This window comes from Meles meles, chromosome 4 (assembly GCF_922984935.1).
Source record: "Meles meles chromosome 4, mMelMel3.1 paternal haplotype, whole genome shotgun sequence".
In the NCBI taxonomy this organism is placed as follows: domain Eukaryota; kingdom Metazoa; phylum Chordata; class Mammalia; order Carnivora; family Mustelidae; genus Meles; species Meles meles.
In genome coordinates this window covers 57,195,723-57,205,498 of record NC_060069.1, presented here as the reverse complement: position 1 = coordinate 57,205,498, position 9,776 = coordinate 57,195,723, and the positions used below count along the sequence as shown (strand labels likewise).

Below are 9,776 nucleotides of genomic sequence, written 5' to 3'. Positions count from 1 at the left end.
GGTTCAGCATAGAAAAATGATAAAATGCAGATAAGCAAAAAGAAAAATAAACCTTTCCATATTTCTACCTCTTGGGATATATATATTTTCCATCCAGTTCTTCTCCTCTGTATATATGTGTGTAGAATATTACATGAAAAATACATATTAGACACATATCTAAACATAGTGTTTTAAAGAATTATTTTTACTTATTTGTCAGGGAGAGAGAGAGAGAGCACAAGCTGGAGGAGTAGTGGGCGGAGGGACAAGCAGGCTCCTGCTAAGCAGGAAGCCTGATGCTGGACTTGATCCCAGGACTCTGGGATCATGACCTGAGCTGAAGGCAGACAATAAACCAACTAAGCCACCCAGGCATCCCTAAACATAGTGTTTTATAATTTTTTTTTCCTTTTTTTGTGGGTACGATACTCAGTGTTTTAAATCTTGGTTTACAGTTTTTCTTCCTAGTTTGTTAATAATTAATTCCTAAAATGTTATATCTGCATTCAACAATGATCTACTTTCATGGTTGAATTTAAATATTTCCAAAACAATTAGCAAACACATTCAAAAATAGCCAGCAAAATGTTTTGCTTGGCATGATATAGACTGAAAGTTTTCATACTGTTCATATTTTTTGTACTTAACTGGTAAAATATCTTTTTGGGACCAGTATAGAATTGACATATGAGTAAAGGCATTTAAGTAACATAACTACCATCTTTTTTTCTTCCTCTTGGGTATTTTATTGAAGTGTTTCAGGTGCCATGAGTGGCAAAACACCCACGGCTAAAAGCCCGCCCAACTGTGTAACTGCTTCACGGACATGGTTCATTCACTGAAACGAACGTCCTATGGACACATAATGGGAAAATGATCCTCAGAAGAGGGGGGAGAAGCCTGACCATCAATAGGACGAAGGTATCTCCCAAGGTAAGAGACGTGGGAAACTGCTTCACGGTTGGGTTCTGAAGCGCACGAGGACAGAGTTCACCGACGTGCGTGCGTCCGCAGGGGCGAGGTTGGGGATGAGGAGGCTCAGGAACGTCTCCAGCTGCTTCTGAGACCTGCAGGCCACCAGTCCGCCCTTGTTGGCCCAGCGATCCACGCCGATGGCACCTTCGATTCCCGCGTGGTACACCAGCTGTGGCCAGTTGCTCCCTGGCTCAGACGGCGCCTGCAGGCACCAGATGAAATCCACCATCCCCCCTTCTATGGCCCGCAGGATGGCGTGAGCGGTGCATGAGTCCCACTTCAACGTGGTATCGTCTGAAAAGATGTAAATGTCAACAAGGCCTTGGACAACACAGAGGCTCTTGTAGCCAGCCCCAGCCGTCGGGAACACACGCTCACCACACACACGTGCCAAGACGGCTCTGATGGTGTCCTTTTCACTCATGCTGATGACAGCTGAAAACCCATGGGGGCATTCTCCCTCGGAGCTGGCGTCTTCAGTCCTCCGCTCCGCATATCACTACTCTTTCTTTTGGGGTTGAGAAGCTGAAGCGAATGGATGTTGGTCCCTAAGTAAGAAAGGACCCAGTAGCACTGTCCTTTCCACCTGAGAGTGTTTAGGTCTTGTGATACAAAAGGTTGGTTGATGACTCCCATTAGGGGCACCCCTGTGTGTAGGTCATAGACACCAATTAAAATGGTGACACACTGAAGTCCACTGGGGAAGATTCCTTGGTTGGATTTAATGTCCGCAGACATTAAATACCATCGAACCCTTTCAGTAACCCAACTACCAAAAAAATCAAATACATTTACTTTTATGAAAATTAAGATACACTCTCTGATGAGTGTCATCCTAAAATTGCAGGCTTGTGCGGTGCGGTGAGAGGGCATGTAGCAATTGCAAAGGATGAGATAAGAGTATGAAGGATAAAGTTGAGGTTTGCTTCTTTTGCCCCTGACAGGTGAAAACATCATCATTAACCAGCTCTGTCCTCTCAGTATCATCAGAGTAAACCCATGTCTTACTTTTCAGCCATTTTATTTTTGGTCACTGATTTGTGGGCTCCTAGAAGGGAAGACTATCAAATTCATCTTTTTAAACTCAGGGCTTAGGATCATGCCCATAGAATAAATGAAACACTCATGAAAGAAGTTGAAGACACAAAAAGATGGAAGATCATTCCATGCTCATGGATTGGAAGAATAAACATTGTTAAAATGTCTATACTGCCTAGAGCAATCTATACTTTCATGCCATCCCGATCAAAATTCCACCGGCTTTTTTCAAAGAACGGGAACAAAAAGTCCAAAAATTTGTATGGAACCAGGAGACCCCGAATTGCTAAGGAAATGTTGAAAAAGAAAAACAAAACTGGAGACATCACGTTGCCTGATTTCAAGGCTTTATTACAAAGCTGTGATCACTAAGACAACATGGTACTGGCATAAAAACAGACACATAGACCAGTGGAACAGAGAAGAAAGCCCAGATATGGACCCTCAACTCTATGGTCAATTAATCTTCAACAAAGCAGGAAAAAATATACCGTGGAAAAAAGACAGTCTCTTCAAAAAATGGTGCTGGGAAAATTGGACAGCTATGTGTAGAAGAATGAAACTTGATCATTCTCTTATACCATACACAAAGATAAACTTGAAATGGATAAAAGACCTCAACATGAGGCAGGAATCCATCAGAATCCTAGAGAACATAGGCAGTAACCTCTTCAACATCAGTCACACCAACTTCTTTCAAGATATGTCTCAAAAGCAAAGGGAACAAAAGCAAAAACGAACTTTTGGGACTTCATCAAGATAAAAAGCTTCTGCACAGCAAAGGAAACAGTCAACAAAACAATGAGGCAACCCATGGAATGGGAGAAGATATTCGCAAATGATACTACAGACAAAGTGCTGATATCCAAGATCAATAAAGAACTTCTCAAACTCAACACACACAAAACAGATAATCATATAATCATATCAAAAGATGGGCAGAAGACATGAACAGACACTTCTCCAAAGAAGACATACAAATGGCTAATAGACACATGAAAAAATGTTCATCATCATTAGCCATCAGGGAGATTCAAATCAAAACCACATTGAGATACCACCTTACACCAGTTAGAATGGCCAAAATTAGCAAGACAGGAAACAACATGTGTTGGAGAGGATGTGGAGAAAGGGGAACACTCTTACGCTGTTGGTGGAAATGCAAGTTGGTGCAGCCACTTTGGAGAACAGCGTGGAGATTCCTTAAGGAATTAAAAATCAGAGCTTCACTATGACCCTGAAATTGCACTACTGGGTATTTACCCAAAGATACAGATGTAGTGAAAAGAAGGACCATCTGTGTCCCTATGTTCATAGCAGCAATGACCACTGTCGCCAAACTGCAGAAAGAACCAAGATGCCCTTCAACGGACGAATGAATCAAGAAGATATGGTCCATGTATACAATGGAGTATTATGCCTCCATCAGAAAGGATGAATACCCAACTTTTGTATCAACATGGACAGGACTGGAGGAGATTATGCTGAGTGAAATAAATTAAGCAGAGAGAGTCAATTATCATATGGTTTCACTTATTTGTGGAGCATAAGGAATAACATGGAGGATATTGGGAGATGAAGAGGAGAAGTTATTTGGGGGAAATCGGAGGGTGAGACAAACCATGAGAGACTGTGGACTCTGAGAAACTGAGGGTTTTGGAGGGGTGTGTGGGGAGTTGGATGAGCCTGATGGTGGATATTAAGGAGGGCACGTATTGCATGGAGCACTGGGTGTGGTGCATAAACAATGAATTTTGGAACACTGAAAAAAATTAAATTAAATTTAAAACAAAGAAGAATAAATGAAACAGTGGCTGAGGGGATCTGCTAAATTGTGGATTCCAATGAGAAAGCATCCCTTGTTTCCGGAACTGCTTTCTTTTCACCTAATTACTCACATTTCCAGAGTTGCTCTTTAAATTGGTGTTCATAGAGCAAAAGACTTAGGAAGTAAAGCTGGGAACAGGCAGTTTTGACACAGTACGAACTTGATTTTCAAGCTCTGACTGAACCAGGGAAAGGTTCAGCAACTTAAACCGTTAAAAAAAGGGACATCTTTGAGAAAGCACTGAATGCATTGCTGGTGCTCATGTCGGCTCATGCTTTGCCAATCTGGTCTCTGTCACTTACACACTTTAACACTTCATTGGTGTTTTGTTATGCTTCTTCCACCAGAGGGTCCAGCCTTTACCTGCCAAACTTCCTCCTCTTTGAAAGCCCAACTCAAATGACCCTTCCTCTACTGAGCCTTTACCTCCCTCCCCTTTCGTGTCTCCAAACTGGCCAGAATTAGTCATTCTCATCCTTGTGCTCCCACAGTACTTTTTTCATATCTTTGTTTTAACATATCGTAGTACATTTTTGGTTAAGTGGATATTTTAGTTCATTTAAGCTGCTATAACAAAATACCACAGACTGGGTGGTCTATAAACAGCAAACATTTATTTCTCACAGTCTTGGCAGCTGGAAGTTCAAGATCAGGTTGCCAGCAGGTCCAGGAAGGGTTGCAGAATTCTCATTGTATCCTCATAAGGTGGAAGACATTCTCTGCGTTATCCTTTTTTTTTTTCCCCTTTAAGTTTTTATTTTGATTCCTGCTAGTTAGTATCTAGCGTTATATTAGTTTCAGGAGTACAATATAGTGATTCAACACTTCCGAGTATCACCTGGTACTCATCACGACAAGTGGACTCCTTAATTCTGGGGCCTCTTTTATAAGAGCACTAATCCCATTCATAAGGGTTCTGTCCTTATGACCTCATCACCTTCTAAATGCTCTACCTCCTAATACCATCACACTAGAGGTTAGATTTAATATTTGATTTTTGGAGGACACAAACATTCAATCTATAGCAGTATACGTGGGTCCATCTTCACTGCAAGGTGGAATTCCCTGAGGGCTGGAGGGTTATTATTTATCTTCGTGTCCTTGCTCTCTGGTGCAATACAGGGTGTAGAGTAAGAACTCCTGAACTTTGACATTTTCAGGGCCCTTCTATTTAGCATCACCAGCTGTAAATACACTCGCTATTTTTTGTTCTCAGTGGCTGCTGAGTTGAATCTGTGATGATACATAGCAAACTCAGGATGTCCTTTGTGAATGGGCTCTGTTGGCTGGGTGGCTTCCCAGTCATCTTCAGCCCATTGTTATACCCCATGAGAAGGCGCTGTGGGTGGGGTGGGATGGGACTCTTGAAGCAGATGCAGTATTCAACGTCTCTCTCTCCCCACACTGTTACCGATCAGAGATGCTTGCTTCTCACCCCACTGGTCTTCCAAACCCAAATGTGTTTAATCACCTACAAGTACCACTCATTAACTGCCCCTAAAAACAATAATTAGGTACCACTTTTTAATGTGAAGTGATCCATGTTACTATTGTTTCCTCCACATACTGACTCTCCCACTGCTGGTATTGTGACAGCTAAATAAAAAGGCCACTAATATGTGGGTTTCTGTTTTTTGTTTTTTGTTTTTTGTTTTTTTACCTTGAGGAAACAAAGACTACCCTGACGTAATGAGATACTAGGAATCTCAAAAGAGCCAACAGAACAATACAGATTCTTTTAAAAATGTTATTATAAAGCCACCACGAAGGAATTATTCAGCAATAATATACGGGAGACTGGTTATTGTTAGAACTTACAGTCCATGGGGAGAGGCGGGGTCTTGGGGAGAGGCACCAAGCTGTTCAAGACAACCTGTGAGGGACGGGTGACCACACATGCACATATGTTGTTAGAGTTGACACTGTCTCCCAAGGACAGACATTAAAAAGCAGCTAAATGCTAATGGGAATTGGTCAATGCACGTTTTCCGTAAAGCTTTTAGTACTAAACTGAAATTTTTAAAAGAAACAAACCTCTTATTAAAAAAAGTGTTCTGCCAAGTGCTACTCTGTACAACATGAGTTTTGGAGTCCTCACTGAAAAGCCACTTACCCTAATTTCCCAGGAATTTCTTGCTCGGAAGGTTTGGAATATGTCAGCAACAAGATTCTAATTCCTTGGCCCGAGGAGTACGCCCCTCCTTGCCCAAGGTTCCTCCTTGGCTCTGGATGGAAACCTTCCTAACTGCCATAGAATGCTCAGGTGACAAAACTGACATCTCACCACGTGATTGGCCGGGTGCCCAGGAGCACCTTGGGAAAGAATTTGAACATTCTTGGCAGTTGAGATCCAGACCCTGACGGTTGTAACTGATGGGCTGGGTTGGGCACTGCTGATGAACCCTACATTCCTGAGAGAAAAATCATCCAAAGTAAGGCATTTTACATGATAGACTAGACTCAGCAGTGGGGTTTTTCCACTGGAAAGATGTGGTATTTCCAAGGACAAAGTACTTAAACACACCTGGACACCATACTTGAGCCTTGTGAGTGAGAGGATTATGAAATAAAACCGAAAAACAAAACAAATCAATATCATTTGTGGTTCCAGGCACTTGAGAGAGTTGGGCATTAGAAAGGATGATGTTTCTCTGTGGGATGGAGAGAGGTGTTAGAACTGGAGATTAGACGGTGGGAATGAGGAAATATAGGCAGGAGTAAGGATAAATAAGCAGGGTCATTGGTCAGTACTCTCACACTGAGTAGATACCAAGCCTCACATGATCAGCCACTGCTCTGAGGGCCTGTGGGGAATTTTTGGAATTGAGAGAAATTTCTTAATTTTAAAGGGAGAATGATCTATGTAAAAGGATGGGACACTAATGACCAATACTACAGGGCAATGACATTTTAAAATAGTACAAATAGAGCACTAGTGGTCCAAAGGAAGAAGGGATTTCTGGGAAGGTCATTAGAGGGGGATTAGAGAAGCCTTAATAGAAAATCAGAGACAACATTTAGGTAGTTGGAGGGAGAAACATTGGAAGGTGAGATGTACCTTGATTTGGTTAGAGCTTTTTGGCACCTTCAATATCCTGCCTATTATAACCATTGTGCTTATTTTGGGGTCTTTAGTGTCTTCTCCATCTTTCTAGGTGTCATTATGAGGGGCCCTGACTTACTGAGGAGACTCATAAACTCCCTCTCTCCATCACAACTACTTCATTACCATGATCCTCCAAGGTGATCACTCCTGAGGATTATCAGAGAAGAAAGAAAACCAAAAGCCCATCAACAACAAATTGAAAATTGAAGTTGAAAGGCAAGTCTAAAGATTTGGAGTAAGAGTTGTATCTAGGATGAAGTTTTATCCTTAAAGGGAATGAACTCTATCTGTGAGTAGGACATGTATTAATTAACAGATTTTTTCAATGTGGCTATTTAAATAATTTATGCGAGTGCACATTTTACTACCTGAGATGAATACCTGTACGCTAGTTTACTTTTGGCTCTATCTTAGTATACAAGGCTGCTATAAAATGGAAGATGCAAAATAATTACAAGTTTAAGAGACTTTTCCAATAGATGCTTATCCCTGCACTGGCCCTTTTGGAAAATGAGGATCAATACGACATGCATTAGAGAATTAACATGCTAGAAAGTCTAATTCTAATTTTTCTAAACCCTGGAGAAAAGAGAATAAAAGGGAAATAATAAAAATCATTTTCTCTTAATGCCATCATTTGCACTTTGGCCAAGTGTAACAAGTACCAAGTGAAGGGGTGAGAAGTAAGGGGCCAGGTATATGGCTTGACAGCTTCCCAACCAGCCTGCATAGGTGGCCACACTGTCTTGCACTGGAAGTTTTTCTCCCTGAATTATCCAGGCCCGCTCTCAGTGCAATACGAACTCACTGATTCTTTGCCAAACTTTCAGTTCTTGAAGTGGCAGGTGCATAAAAGCCCAGCTCCTATTGCAAACCTCCGAATTCCAACAGCATCCTCCTCTTGGCTATGCTTTACATCTGGAGTTTTAGCAACCAAATATTAGTGGCTGGCAGGTGGGTAGTTCCGAGTTTTGACTTCATGTTTGGACCAAGATGTCCTATTTGAAAGGAAAGGTAATTCTTTGGTATTATTTTTAAAAAATGACAGTAGTGCGACCACCATCCTAACTCTATCATTCCTGACTAAAGCTTAGCCCCAAACGGTTTCTGGGGTTTCCACCCACAAGTTTATCAAAGATACTGCCAATATTAAACTCTAAATTACATTAATTTATTTCATATTTTCCTTTAAAAATAGTTTAATCCTTCCTCCCTCCCTCATCATCTCCTTCCCTTCTTCTCCGTATCTCTCTCTTTTTCTTTTTTATAATCCACAGAAACCTTGTGACTACATTCTCCTGTGATCACCCACCTTGAGGGGTGTGTCCTCATGAGGTCAAGGCTTTCAGAGGTACATATGGCCTGTCACCTGGACCACTAGGTGAGTGTTGTTAAATAGGGTCCTGACTCATTTCAGGTGGCCACCACATGGACAGAAAGTACTGGGAGGAGGATCTTTGTTTTTCAAGATTTTATTTATTTATTTGACAGACAGAGATCACAAGTAGGCAGAGAGGCAGATAGAGAGAGAGGAAGGGAAGCAGGCTCCATGCCAAGCAGAGCGCCCAATATGGGGCTCGATCTCAGGATCCTGGGATTATGACCCGAGCTGAAGGCAGAGGCTTTAACTCACTGAGTCCCCCAGGTGCCCTGAACTTTGTTTTTCTGTTCCAGCCACTCCATGGACATAACTTCCCATCTCCACTTTACACCCATTCAGTCTTTTATGTCCATTGCCTGACGTTCTGGTGCAGAAACCCAGGGGTGAGAGAGGAATTAAGCCCTTTTCCCCTCTTATGCCTCCCTCCCTCCTCAAGGGAGTTCATTAAGAGCCAAAGGAGAACTGTGTCTTTGGAATAACCTTGGACTCTGAAAATCATGGGGTTCAAGTAGATTATGAGAGGTGACTACTGATTTCTCTGGAATTCTTTTCCCTCAAAGCTTTTAGGAGACTGGCAGAGTAAAATGTGTATCTGCCGGTATGTGGAGCCACAAGCTTCAAGCTAGGGCACCGGCCAGGGGGATGGATTGTTGTTAAAATGTTAAGTAAAGTAGGCAGTTTGACATGCAATGATGAGTTCACTTACCTAAAGAGGAATATGTATAGATAAAAGACCTGAAGTAAACGGAGGTATTTACAGCTGCATGTGAGGTTATAATTGATAGCTTCCTCCTTTGGTTTTTTGCACTTCCCAACCCACAAAGAACATGTGTTATTTTTATCAATGGAGAGTTAAAAAAAAAAACAAACCCAACCTTTAAGAAGAAATAATGTAGGGGGTAGGGATTGTACTTCTTTCATTTCATTGTTGTGGTTAATGACTTCTGCAGGGGACACCTGGCCTAACACCTGGGTGGTGGTTTACTAAGGAGGCAATCTGGGGTCTGTTCTTGTGCTCTGTGGGCAGCAGAAACAGTGGTGTCCTAGAGAGCTGGAAATGTCCCAAGATAAGTCCCCCAAATGAATTCCTTACCTATGGAGTCCTGTGGGTTTATCATGATAATCAAGTTATGCTGCCAGCTTGCTAATTTCAATAATAGGATCACAAAGTGTTAGATCTTGAGGGATCTTAAAGAATCACCTACTATGTTTTCTTATTTTTGTGGCAGAACCAGGATGAGAGTCTGATAGTAATATTACCTTGTAGTAAGTAGCCGCTATGTGACAGGAATGGTACTAGGGACTTTATGTAGGTCAATCTTTAATCATACTATTAACATAGGTATGCATCATTCTTCTCTTGATTTTATAGAGGCAGTTGGATGATTAACTGCTCTCTACACCTCTGCTTTCTCATCTATAAAGTAGCTTCTAACTGGAGTCCAAAGTGGGCTCCCTGTTTGGTT

General features: G+C 41.7%; 1 pseudogene; it reads right to left on the bottom strand.

Annotated features, from left to right (window-relative positions):
* Nucleotides 1-937: 937 nt before the first annotated feature.
* LOC123940685 lies at nt 938-1,695 on the bottom strand (annotated as a pseudogene).
* Between the last annotated feature and the right edge of the window lie 8,081 nt (nt 1,696-9,776).